Below are 12,841 nucleotides of genomic sequence, written 5' to 3'. Positions count from 1 at the left end.
GGATTACAGGCGTGAGCCACCATGCCTGGCTGGATAGACACATATATTATATCAACATCCTCTACCTTCCTCTTATGTATGAGTAAGGAAAAGATTGAGAAAAATGGGAACTATGTGTTATCTTTTTAGTTCCACTGTTTTCTATGTCATCATTCATAGTGTGAGTGGTTTGCTAATACCTGGCAAGTAACATGAGTAAGAAAGGATATGATGTGGTTCCTTTGTCATTTGTATATCTAGGAGTCATTATGCCTTTTTATGATTGAAGAAAGTTTTGGTCCATATGGACAGTGTGGCCTCTCTTGGCTTCCAGCTTCTGCACTTAAACACAGTTGTAAACACAAGTAACATAATTATTTTACATTCACTTTGAATCAGGCTGTACTTTCATGCATTGTGGGTCTACCAAAATTCTGAGATCATGATGTATTGTAAATGCTATGTGGGAAATGCATGGAAAAAAGTAGTGTACATGTGTTTTGTGCGTATCTTCTCTGCTCACACACAGGCTCTGTTTTCCCATAGGACTTCAATAAAACACCAGTTCAAAGATGAAATTATTTAGTGTTTCAAGATGGCTGCAGAACAGCATAAAACCAAGCATGGTGCCCGTCTTAGCCCCGCTGTAAAACTTCACTGCTCACATGCTCATGATATCAGTCCTATCTTTGGGTTTAACTACTACTCTATACTACATCCTGTATAAGGTGGCTCAGGTTGACCCTCGATCCTTGTTATTCTCAGTCTAAGTTCGTTCCTGTGTATAATGTCTCTTTTGTAGTATAGTGACTGTGATCAACTATAATCCTCTACAGCTGGTGTTCTCAGACTAGAAAGCACTATTTCCTCACTTAGACATTCGCACTAAATGGATTCCTAAACTTTGTAATTTGCACAGTTGCAGTGTTCCAACTCATTCTCCTTCTTTCACTATTCATTCCCACTGGCTATCATAATATTACCTCTCTTATTATGTGCCAGTATCTCTTCAAAGTGCTTCTTTTAATCCTCACAGCAGTGCTAACAGAATATACAGTACCTTATATGCATAGGTAGAATACTGACTCCTTAAGACGTTCACATGTCATAGTTCCTTGAACCATTAAATATGTTACATTACATATCAAGAAAGAATTACAGTTGCAGATGGAATTAAAATTCATAATTAACTGATCTTAAAACATGGAACTTACTACTGGGCCCAATGTAACCACAAGGATCCTTAAAAGTGGAAAAGGGGAACAGAGGGGGAGTTGGAGTGATTCCTTGTGCGAAAGACTCAACCTATCATGGCTGGTTTAGAAGATGAGAGAGAGCCATGAGTCAAAGAATGTTGACAATCTCTAGAAGTTGGAAAGACAAGAACACAGATTCTTCCCTATAGGCTCCAGAAAGGTATGTAGCCCTCCCGACACTTAGATTTTAGCCCAGTAAGGCTTGCATCAGACTACTGTCCCCTGAACAAATGTCTTACATTTAGAGTTCTCGTTATGTTTCTGTTGAATAGAGGTAACATAGCCCACTGCTTTATAAATAGTAGTTAGCAAATGTTTTTAAATAAATAATCAAAGAATCACTTTCAGGAAATAATAGCCTCTTTTGTGAAGTGTTTATAATATTCTCAATGTTTAACATATACCTCTACTTCCACTAAGAAAAAGCAACTAGGGAGTGTGAACCAAACGACAGTTTTGTAAAAAGTGAAAAACCTAGCAGTAACCTCAGACAAGCAGCTGTCCTGGACATTTTGCATTCCTCATCTGCCTTTTTTTTTTTTTTTTTTTTTGCAAATTATGCTCCAAGAAGATGTTGCATTTATCATTCTAAAACATGAAAAATATATGTCAAAACTACTGTCAAGAGGCCACATAAGTCTTGAAGACACTTATTTGCCAGTGTTCTGTACATTACTGCCTTTTTTATGCATTGCTGGCAATTTTTTAAAGAAAAAATAGGGAGTTTAAGTAAGCCTTATTAAAGCTTGCAAAGAAAACATCAACTAAGACCCGTTAACTTCATTAGGAACCAGCAATTAGCTAAAGTTGTTAATTATTTAAGGAGCTTCTTATTATACTTGCCAACCTGAAATCCCACGTTGAATAAAATGTGTATCTTCCCTAATTTGGCTCTCAGGTTGCATGTTTATATTTTGTAGTCTTCCAGGATCCTCCGTGATATATGTAATTTTTTATGTTTCTTCTTCCTTCATTGCGTGCTAATTCCTCTCACCACTGCTTTCACCTCTGCCAGGTCCTGAAAGAGAACAGGTAGTTTTCACTACAGAGAAGCTACCAATCCAATATTCTCTGCATAATTTATATGTACAGCAGGGGAAAATTAGCAGCATACTTCCACTGTGTCATTTACACAGTTATGCTCAATCACTCTTCCCTAAAGCCACCACCATTTTTATTTCCAAGCATTGCCTTTTCCCCCTGTGTCTTTCAATCCCTTCTTATCTATTGGGTTATATTCCCATAGGCCCACCTGAAAGTCTGTCAAACTAGTTCCTGATCTTCAGTCCTAGTTTGTTTTGACATCACAGGCTAACATGAAACACAAAAGAAAACATACTGCTCTTACCTTCAATCTTTTTATGAAAAATCATGAATTATGCAAGCTCTGAATTTTATTCTGAAAGTTTTATTTTTATCCATCATCTATAGCTTCGACTTTAGATATTAATTCTAAAAATAAAATATCATTGGCTGATTTACCGTTTTGTAATTAACTGTAAATAAAACATCTACCTATAACTGATTACATCAACCAATCTAAATGCTCTTTCTTGTGGTGCTTCTAATACCCCCACACCTCATCATCTCTCTTGCCTCTATCTGCCTATTATCTTTTGGGTTTTCTCACTTTACCTCCAAAATAGCTATAAGTGTACTTAGGTAATTATTTTATTGAGGAGACTCAGCTCTATCATGCATATGCATCAAACTGTATTATTTCTTCCTGTAGTTCAACTGAACTTTCCTTTATCAACTTCCCCTTTCCCATTAATTAGTGGGTCTGTTAATTACATTTTTGCAAGATGCCATACATTTTTCAGTTAGTATCATTACGTGGGCCCATTGTAACATGTAAGGCTCAGTTTTATGTTTTCAGTTGATGAAAACATCTACCTCAAACAATGGTCAAACTCATTTTCTCCGTCTCACTGTGTAGACTAATAATGCACTAAGCTCCACAAGCTAGTAAAGAGGAAGGAATAGGCATGGCATGGCCCTGAAAGAGTTCCTCCCCCTTTTCTCTTCAGGGCAGTAATCTCTGCAGGATTGGCGGCTAGATGTCAGGATAGAGGCAGCAGAGGTGAACTTACTTGACCACAGGAACTGGCAGTAGGGAGGTGTCCCTGGTCTCACCCTACTTTTGGCAAGTTTAATCTCATCATGGTGGGCCCTGCTGATGCGAGGCTCTCTGGCAGCGGCAGCTTCACGGAAATGCTGTCTTTCCAATCGCACAGGGCCCCATGCTCAGAAGGGCCTGCACTTGACAGAGTGTTCTGCTTTGCCATCAGGAAATTCTTAATTTTTGAACAAAGGGTCCAACATTTTCATTTTGCCTGGGCCCATGAATTATGTAGTTGGTCCTGGTCTTTGGGCACGTAGTGGTCTTGCTTTTCTCTGAATACTATTCAACTCCTTAAAAAAAAATCATGCTTTGTTAAGGATGCCTGCAAAGGGGAAACCCTCTCCCATTGCAAATGTCAGCCACAACACCTCATCACCCACTCAGTGGGGCATTCCATCACTTGTCCTGTGATGCCATGAGGTTATTTACTTCCCGTGAATGTTTCTTCACATTAGCCATTGAAACTGATTGGATCATTTTCTTTTTTCTTTCTTTACTTAAAAAAATTTTATATATATATAAAATTTAAATATATATACACACACATATACGTATATGTTTGTGTGTATCTATGTGTGTGTATATATGTGTGTGTGTGTGTGTGTTCTATAGCCTCTAAAAATCACTAAGAACAGAAATACATGGGGGTTGCCCTCATCCATTCTCTTTCCAGACATAATATGGTGTAATTCCTTTTATTTTTATTTTTATTTTTATTTTTTTTTTTTAGACGGAGTCTCGCTGTGTCGCCCAGGCTGGAGTGCAGTGGCGCGATCTCGGCTCACTGCAAGCTCCGCCTCCCGGGTTCACGCCATTCTCCCGCCTCAGCCTCCGAGTAGCTGGGACTACAGGCGCCCGCCACCGCGCCCGGCTAGTTTTTTTGTATTTTTAGTAGAGACGGGGTTTCACCATGTTAGCCAGGATGGTCTCGATCTCCTGACCTCGTGATCCACCCGCCTCGGCCTCCCAAAGTGCTGGGATTACAGGCTTGAGCCACCGCGCCCGGCCCAGTGTAATTCCTTTTAATAAGAAATATGAAACTTAAATAAAAGTTAATCAACATAGATAAGTATTTAAGAATTGAAAAATTTGTATTAGGGCATTTTACTGCACTATTTTAATTCTTTCCTAGTTTTATGCCACAAATTATGCCAATGTGCATAGCAACTTGTTTTAAGCTCTTCTTTTATTTAGTTGAAAGTGAAGAGTTGGAAACAATCTTACTTAGAAATGAATGTTAGCTGTTCATCAGAGTCATTCACTTTTAAAACTTTTTCTCTAATATTTCCATTTGTCTTTTTGGTACCACAGAGGAATTTGGTACCCAAAGCAACACATGTGATTCAGATACAGAATAGGTCAAAGATAGGCTTTACCTTCATACATTTGAGAAGAATGATTGTGAAAAGGGTAAAAAGCTAATATAACATTAATTTAGGAAAGAATACAGTTGGTATATCACTGAATTAAATTACCTCCTGCCATATCAAACCAAAATGAGGTCTATAAAGGATAAGCTACTTCTGAAGATTTCATAACCACTGTATTCTTCCAACATGAAATTAATATTTAGTGAGCACCTAATGCATCAGAAGATGAGGATTCAGAGATGAACAAGACATATTTTCTGCATTCATAGAACTTACAGTTTAATGGAAGATACTGATTCCTTAATGCAGACATTCTATTTTGCCATGAAGTTCAAGGGCAGCATATGATCGATAGTCTCTGGCAATTGGTGGTATAAAATGGAGAGGCGGAAGACAAGCAGAGCAACAAAATCACAGCACTAGAAGAAACTTTTGTGAGCTTTCTTATTATTGTCAGTTTACAAAAGAAGCCACCAAACACAGACCCAAAAAATGGCAAGTGATTTTCCCAAGGCCCCTGAGTAAAATGGCCTCCACTGTTTTTGTCTGCCCTGCATTCACTCCTCCTCCTTTTGGTAATGACATCCTATCCTTGTTTGGAGGTATTAGCCCTCCTACACTGGCTATAGTCTTGTAAACACTGCCATTCAAGGAAAACTGTCCTCCTCAGCCAAGCATAAGTATGTGTCTCAAACCAGGATAAGCAACCTCTCCCTATAATTGGTAACGGTTGGGGGGTAAATCTTCTCAACAGTTTTCCAAAGAAAACTCTCTATTGTTCTTGATACTTAAGCATGATTGACTAAAAATGACCATAAATTATTTGCAATCCTTTCCTATGAGAAGTGGTTATTTCTCCACCCATTGAATCTAGGCTGAACTTGTAACTTGTTTTGACCAACGGAATGTGACTAAAATGATGATCTGCAAATTCCAAGTCTAGTCATCATGGAACTTTGCAGCTTCCCCTCCACTGTTTTGGAATGCCACTGCCATGTGAAGAAACCCAAGCTATTCTCCTAGAGGATGAGACATGACATGAAGAGAGAGACCCAGCAGACAGTCACCACCAACATAAGACATGTGATTGAGACCATTTCTCACCCAACAGACCCACTCACCAGTAGCCACTTAAGTGACCTCAACAACTCAACTTTAAAAGAAAAAAACATATATCAGCAATTCTAAACAACATCGAATGCATGTGTTTCTAAGTTTTTGATTGTTTCTTATTTCACTTTCAACTAAATGGAAAAATAACCTTGTCAACCTAATCTAAGTTGTCATCTGATAATTAAATAATTATGTCTGATAAAACCTTGGTATGATTTTGGGTATACGCCTAGCAAGAAATTAAATAATTTGAGCCCACCCCAAATCACTGACCCACAGACTAATGAGCAACTAAAATGGTGGTTGTTTTAAGCCACTAATTTTTGGTATAGTTTCTCACATTCTCAAAATATTATTTAGTTATTTACTCTGTTATCTGCTCCACTCCAGGTAGGAATTAATTTCTTTTTTGGTTAGTAATCCAAAATCAGACTTTCTTGTTTACAACATAATTCTTGAGGCACACACAGATTTAAAAGAATGACCTTCTAGGCTTCCCAGGTGAAAATCCAGGATTCCTTTCTCATATTTTCTGTTGATTTCAAAGAAAATAAATAAACCCACAAGTTTTGCAGAAATGAAATTCATATAACTGAAAGTGCTTTGGGAACAAAGGGAGAAGTCAGTCAATTGAGGGAGGAGCAAATTAACTTTACTCAGAGACTTACTGTTAGTCCTTCTGTCAACATGATCACCCACAGGACTCCCTCATCTCCCTTGGAGCTGGCACTCCTTAATTTTTTTAGAGGTATCATATAGAACAAACATATATGAAAACTTCATATCTAGAAAGGTGGACAAAATATAAATAATATATTTCCAAGATACCTACAATGCAATTTTTTAATGATTTCTGTGCATTCTGTTTCCACAACTTCAGGAAAATTAAGGTAATGCTATAGGATAATCTCATTACCTCAAAGTGCAAAGCCATTAGAGACGATACAGTGCTAAAGGAGAGTTCAATTTAATCCATATTGACCTTCTACGGGACAAGTTTCATGACAGTGTAAAATATGAGTCATTTTCTCTCTAGAGCACAGCACATGGTGGACACACAAAATGTATGTGTTGAATAAATGACTGGTGAACTCAACAGGTAACTAATTTCAAATAGCTGGCAGACTGCTGGGCACAGAATAGAGAAACTCAATGTTTTATTTTATTGAGAATAAATGAAAGAAATAGTAATAGGATTAAATGAACAACTTAATAAGGCAAGGGGAAATGACAATGTGGCATATAGTTTAGGTATGATCTTTTTCCAGAAGAGATGAAGAGCTTCTTCTAACCATGCTGGGCAGGATATGTAACTTGGGTTGACCTGCATTGTTTTCTAAAAAGGTTTTCCTTATATTTGTGCAAAATGGCCTTTAGAAACATCATTAGTCATACTACAAAGAAAAGCCTATGGAAAAGTCTCCAAAGAACTGAGAGTACACTTTTTTGGTTACACTCATTCTTTTCAGCTGAAAAGGTATCACTAAGTTTGTATGAGTTTTTCCAGTTTCTTGCTATAGCTGTTGGTGGACAAGGAAAACACTTTGTGTTTGCATCTGACATGCAAGTGAGAAGGGGTTAGATTATACTCATTAAATGATCAAAGCTTCAATATTTTAAGATAAACTGACTTACCTAAGGGGGTTCATGGGACCTTAAGAGCAACCAAGAGAATGTTACAGTCCATCGTCCTCATGTAAGAACCAATGTTTTCTTGTTGTTTTGTAAGGCTCTGGCTACTCGCTCTTTAAAATTGTTTGCCAAATAAAGAACATGGTTAAAATCCATAATGCAAATTTTGATTGTACATATTTATATCTCTCATTCTTCATATGTGTTTTGTCCCTTACATTTCATAAACATATTCATCCTTTATCTTACTGAAATGCTGTAATGTATGTGTTGCCTTGACTAAAAGACAATGTTCTATTTAAGATGTTCATGGGCTGAACTTCCTGTGTATGCTGAAACCTCATTTTCCTATGGCATTATCTTTTTTTATTTTTATTATTTTTATTTATTATTTTATTTTTATTTTTTTTACCATACATGTATGTCTTGTCTAGCCCTTACGGTGAAATACAAGCTTTCAAGCCCTAGCAAGACCCTTTGCAAAGTATAATTTAACACACAGTTGATATAGCCCAAACAGTCTCTCTGAATATGACAACCTTTTGTAGCTGCAATATCATTTTAGTAATTCAATCAATTACACTTAGTCACACTTAGTCTGTCTTCCTTTAATTGATTACCAAGTAGCTAATTTGAAACATCATAAATTCAAAGTAATAAATAACATCTTGGTTTTCACTTATATTCAGGAGATAGCTTTGAGTACAGAAAAATCTGTCAAAATAATATTTGATTATCTTCTCTATATCCTCAAAGTTGCTATAAAATTAGGAGTAGATATTTTGTAAAATCCTAAAATGTCCTCAAATCCAAATTCCCTATGATCTCTAATATAATAGGAGTATAATATATAATGAAGGAGGCCACTGAATTCACAACGAGAGGGAAGAGGAATAAAAAATGAGGAGTGTGTAGCTAAAATATTTTGGTAATCTACATTTTCAATCTCTGGTCCTAGTCATTTTTTTTTTTTACTTTTTTAAGATTTCTAATGTTCAAAACAATTATAGAGAATAAAAAATACCTTTGAACGGGCCCGGGAGCTTCATCAAATTTTAGAGTTTTGTCATATTTGCTTTAGATTTTTCAGTCAAAAAAATTTACATGTATAATTTAAGTTCCTGGATAACTCTCCCTGATCTCATGCTATTTCCTTCCTGCACATGGTAACCATTCTCCTAAAATTTTATGAGACCAATTCCCTTGCTTTTATTTCCTTCCTATTGTTTAAAAAATCGTGCAAAAAACATTTACTGAGTGCCTATGGAATGATGTTTTAGGTCCTAAGCAGTACCCAAAACTTTTGGCTACCTATGAAAATATAATATTTTAATGTTTTTGGTGTAAATATATTGGACATGTAATTTTCATACTTTCCTGTTTTCACTCAGCATTGTGTTTTTGAGATCAAAACATGCTGATAATGCTCCTCTGGTTCATTTATCTAATTGGCTGTATAGTATGTCATAGTGAATATATGACAGTTTATATTTTCTCCTGTTGATAAACAATTTAGTCATGTCTAAAGTTTTTTATAAAAATGCTACAATGAACATTTGTTTACATTTCACTTTTCACACATGTGATAGAGTAGATATATACCTTAAATCAGAATCTCTGAGACAAATATTTACAACTGGAAATCTATTAGAAACTGTCAGTTTGCCCAAGGTTAGATGCAAGAATTTACAATGCTAGCATATGAGCATTCCTCAATAAAATTTGCTAGAGTTGAGACTATTTACCTAATATGAAATGGTATCTTTGTTTTAACTTTCATTTTCATTACTAGCAGGGATGAGTGTAGATTATACATAAAACATATTGTTGTTCATTTCAGTTTTCTTCTAAAATGCTTTTATGACTACTTTGCCATACTTTTTAGTTGTGTTAGGATTTATTTTTTGTTTATGTTTTCCTTATTGGTTGCATAAGTTTATAAGTATTGGTTATATAATTTAAACATAATTTTCCTTGTGGCAATATATGTGAACCATATCTTCTTTCCATTGGATATGATTACCTATTATCTCTGTTTAGAATATTTTTGTTGAATAGGAAATTTAATATTATTTAAATTAACATTTAAATCTATCAAACTATTCCTTTCTACTTTTGTAGTTTCTTTAACATATTTTATATCTGGCACTTATTAACAAATTACCCTAAATAATCATCCAAAGATTTTAACGTTTAACTTTTCACATGAAGATCATTATCCACATGGAATTCGCTTTTATTAAGGATACTGACCCATCAGGTTGATTATTAAGTATTCCATTTTTCCATCAATATTCAAGTGACCCTCTTACATTTCAAATTTTTATACATGTGAAAATGTCATTTATCATTTTCTGAGCTCTCCAATATGTTTGGTAAAGCTACAAGTGTCTCTTTATCAATACCACATTATCATAATTAGATTCAGTTTTTAATGGGTCAATATCTGTTAGGGTGAATCGCCTAGATTTTTGTTTTGTTTGGTTTGCTTTTGTGGGGAGGTTTGGTTCAATTTTTTTCTTTTATACAGATGGGATCTCCCTATGTTGTCCAGGCTAGTCTCAAACTCCTGGGCTCAAGTCTTGCTTCCACTTGTTGGGATTATAGGTGTGAACCACAGCACCTGGCTAGTCCAATTATTTTCGAAGCTGTCACTTTGCTCTTTCATAGCAAATTTAGAATAATTTAGTCAAATTTAGAAGACAATTAGTTACATTGTTGATTGAAATACTTATTAAATTTATAAATTAAGTTTTGAAATTTGATTTCTTTACAATGTTGTCTTCTGATTCATGAACATTGTTCGTCTCATACTTTATTTAGATATTCCTTAATGTCTTAGAAATGAGCTTTGTAATTTTCTTATAAGGAGTTTACGCATCTATTGCTAAATATATTCCTAGGTATTCTAGGGTTCTTATTGCTTTGGTTGCTTTGGTTGCACTGCCATATATGTACTAATTATTTTGTTAATTATCTTGTGTCATTCACAGTTAATCATACATTATTTGCATGTAAAGGCAATTTTGCCTTTTTCTTTTCAATTCATATAGCTTTACTCCTTTTTCTATCTTATTTTGCAGGCTGAAACTTCCAGAACAATGCAGAATAAAAGCAATATCAGAGGGCACCCTTGTCTTTTTAAAATTTAATTAGAAGACTTTTAATGTTACTCCATGAATTTGATTTGCATCTAATATTTCTAAAAATATAGACTTCTTGATAGCATGAAAGATTCTTCTTCATTAATTTTCTAAGCCTTATTATATTTGTGTAACTTTTGTTGCATCTGTCCATGTGTCTATGTTATGCTCCCATTGTGTCACTAAATGTTGCCTTAAGTGAACCACGACACCAGCTCAATTCCGATGTTACCTGTGAAGACACTGGTTTCAGGAACTATAATTACTACAGAGTACACAGAAGTGGTCTTACCTTAGTTATTCACTACCTGTATGAATGTTTAGAATGTTTCCAACTGACCTAACTAAATTGCTTAATAATCTGTATATATGAGTAAATATAATCTTTGGATTAATAATGCAGTTTTGTTATCCTTAGTATTATTAGGAAAGTTTTGTGATATATTTTGCTTCCAGGAATGTCTCTTTGCATATGTAAAAGCTTCTGCGATACAATACGCTTAGAATTATGTACAAGTTAGAAATTATTGAAGCAATAATGACTTAAAACTTAATACACTAGGTCAAAATTTTATGCATCAGTCGTCAAAAGAGCTGAGAATTAGCAAGTTAGCATCATCTAATAACTATAATTTATTATATCAGTAACTTAAATAATATAATTATTGGCACTATAAAAAACTGGTGAAAATAACACACTAATATTCTGTCATTATGAAATTATCTCTTATGTTCATAATAAACACTATTGGCAGGAAAAAAAGATAAAAGTTTTTCTCTCAGTCAAGCTAAGACGTTAATTTCTATTTTATTAATGAAAATTTGATTTTCGGATTAAGAAAAGAATTCAATATTTCAGGTTAATACCGCTCTGCAATATTTCTTTTAGGAGACTCTCTGCAGACTGCTAAAAGGACCTCATTTGAGTAAACTGAGTATGTGAATGCCCTATAGAGCTGTTATGGAGAAAGAGGTAATTTCCCTTTGCCCTTTTCCACTACTCTTTTTATTATAGCTATACAGAATGTTATAATATTCCTAAAGACAGAGAAAGATGCTCTACATAGCTTGAATTACTGAACACATAAAGATTTAAAGGTTAGCCTTGAGGGACATTATTACACTTCAGGTCAATAATACCTACTAACCTTTTCCATATCTATTGGAAATAAATAGAAATTCTGTAATACTGAATTTTACTCTAACTAAAAGTTTCTACAAAGTCTGCTTTGAGGCTAGGAGCTTAGGAAAGTGTTCCCAGGAGGATTTTCTAGAAGAAGACCAGGAGCATATGGGAAGCCAGCAGTTTCCCCAACAATGACTCTGGCTTTCATTTAAAAGAAGGTGCTGATGGGGCTCTTTCCTCCCAGTGAAACATTCCAGGATAACTCAGCTGCCAGACTTGTTCCTATCGCCTTTTAAAGTGGTCCATTTCAGAACAGGCTGTTGATAAAATTGCTCATTTTATGGCTTTTTTGAAAGATAGGTTTAATAAAAAGGAATGTTCCTGTAGCTCTGATGAGCTAGCCTCTCCTCTGTTCCAAGGCGCTAACAAACAAGTCATGTCCTGCCTAACGACAATATGACTTACATTAATAAAGTCTTATCAGCCCTAACATGACCTGTGAATTCTACTGTAAACAGAGGGATGCTATGCTATCCAAAGACAGCAGCGCTGACTGGGGGAAATTAGAAACTCTGTACCCCTTCCAATTGGTCACCAGCTCTGGGCCATTATGGACCTTAATTTCCTCGCTGGTAAGGTATGATTGCTGGACCAGAGGCAGTTTGGACACACTTTTGTTCTAATTATAATATATGTCCACAGGATCCATGAATACAAGGATACAGTATTTTTTCAAGTTTTAATATTTTTACATGTACTCCTACTCTAAATACATTATATATATATATATATATAAATGGTTATATATATATATAATTTTTTATTTATGCATTGAGGTCTCTCTCTATATAAAGGATATGTGACAGAGAGTATGTATAGTCTACAAAGTAAGGCAAAAATATTTACTATCTGACCATTTACAAAAAAATTTTGAATACTCCCTGCTAGGAAATCTCTTAGTTATCTTCTAAATTTATCCATGTATATCTTATTGCTATTTGGCCAACTTGTGATATTTAGGATTTTTAAGATATATATTTCCACTGTCTGTTTTTACTGTTTTCTTTCCCTGTTTTTGTGTCCCGTGGTAAGCAAAA

At 35.0% G+C, this 12,841-nt stretch overlaps 1 long non-coding RNA gene across 1 annotated transcript; it reads right to left on the bottom strand.

Annotated features, from left to right (window-relative positions):
* Positions 1-1,765: 1,765 nt before the first annotated feature.
* LOC110741786 lies at positions 1,766-11,009 on the bottom strand. The gene is made up of 2 exons (XR_002518659.2): positions 6,512-11,009; positions 1,766-3,650 (listed from the first exon to the last, which is right to left on the bottom strand). It is a non-coding gene; the product is annotated as an uncharacterized LOC110741786 (long non-coding RNA).
* Positions 11,010-12,841: the final 1,832 nt, after the last annotated feature.

Source organism: Papio anubis, chromosome 19 (genome assembly GCF_008728515.1).
Source record: "Papio anubis isolate 15944 chromosome 19, Panubis1.0, whole genome shotgun sequence".
Classification (NCBI taxonomy): domain Eukaryota; kingdom Metazoa; phylum Chordata; class Mammalia; order Primates; family Cercopithecidae; genus Papio; species Papio anubis.
This window is presented reverse-complemented; position numbering and strand designations above follow the sequence as displayed.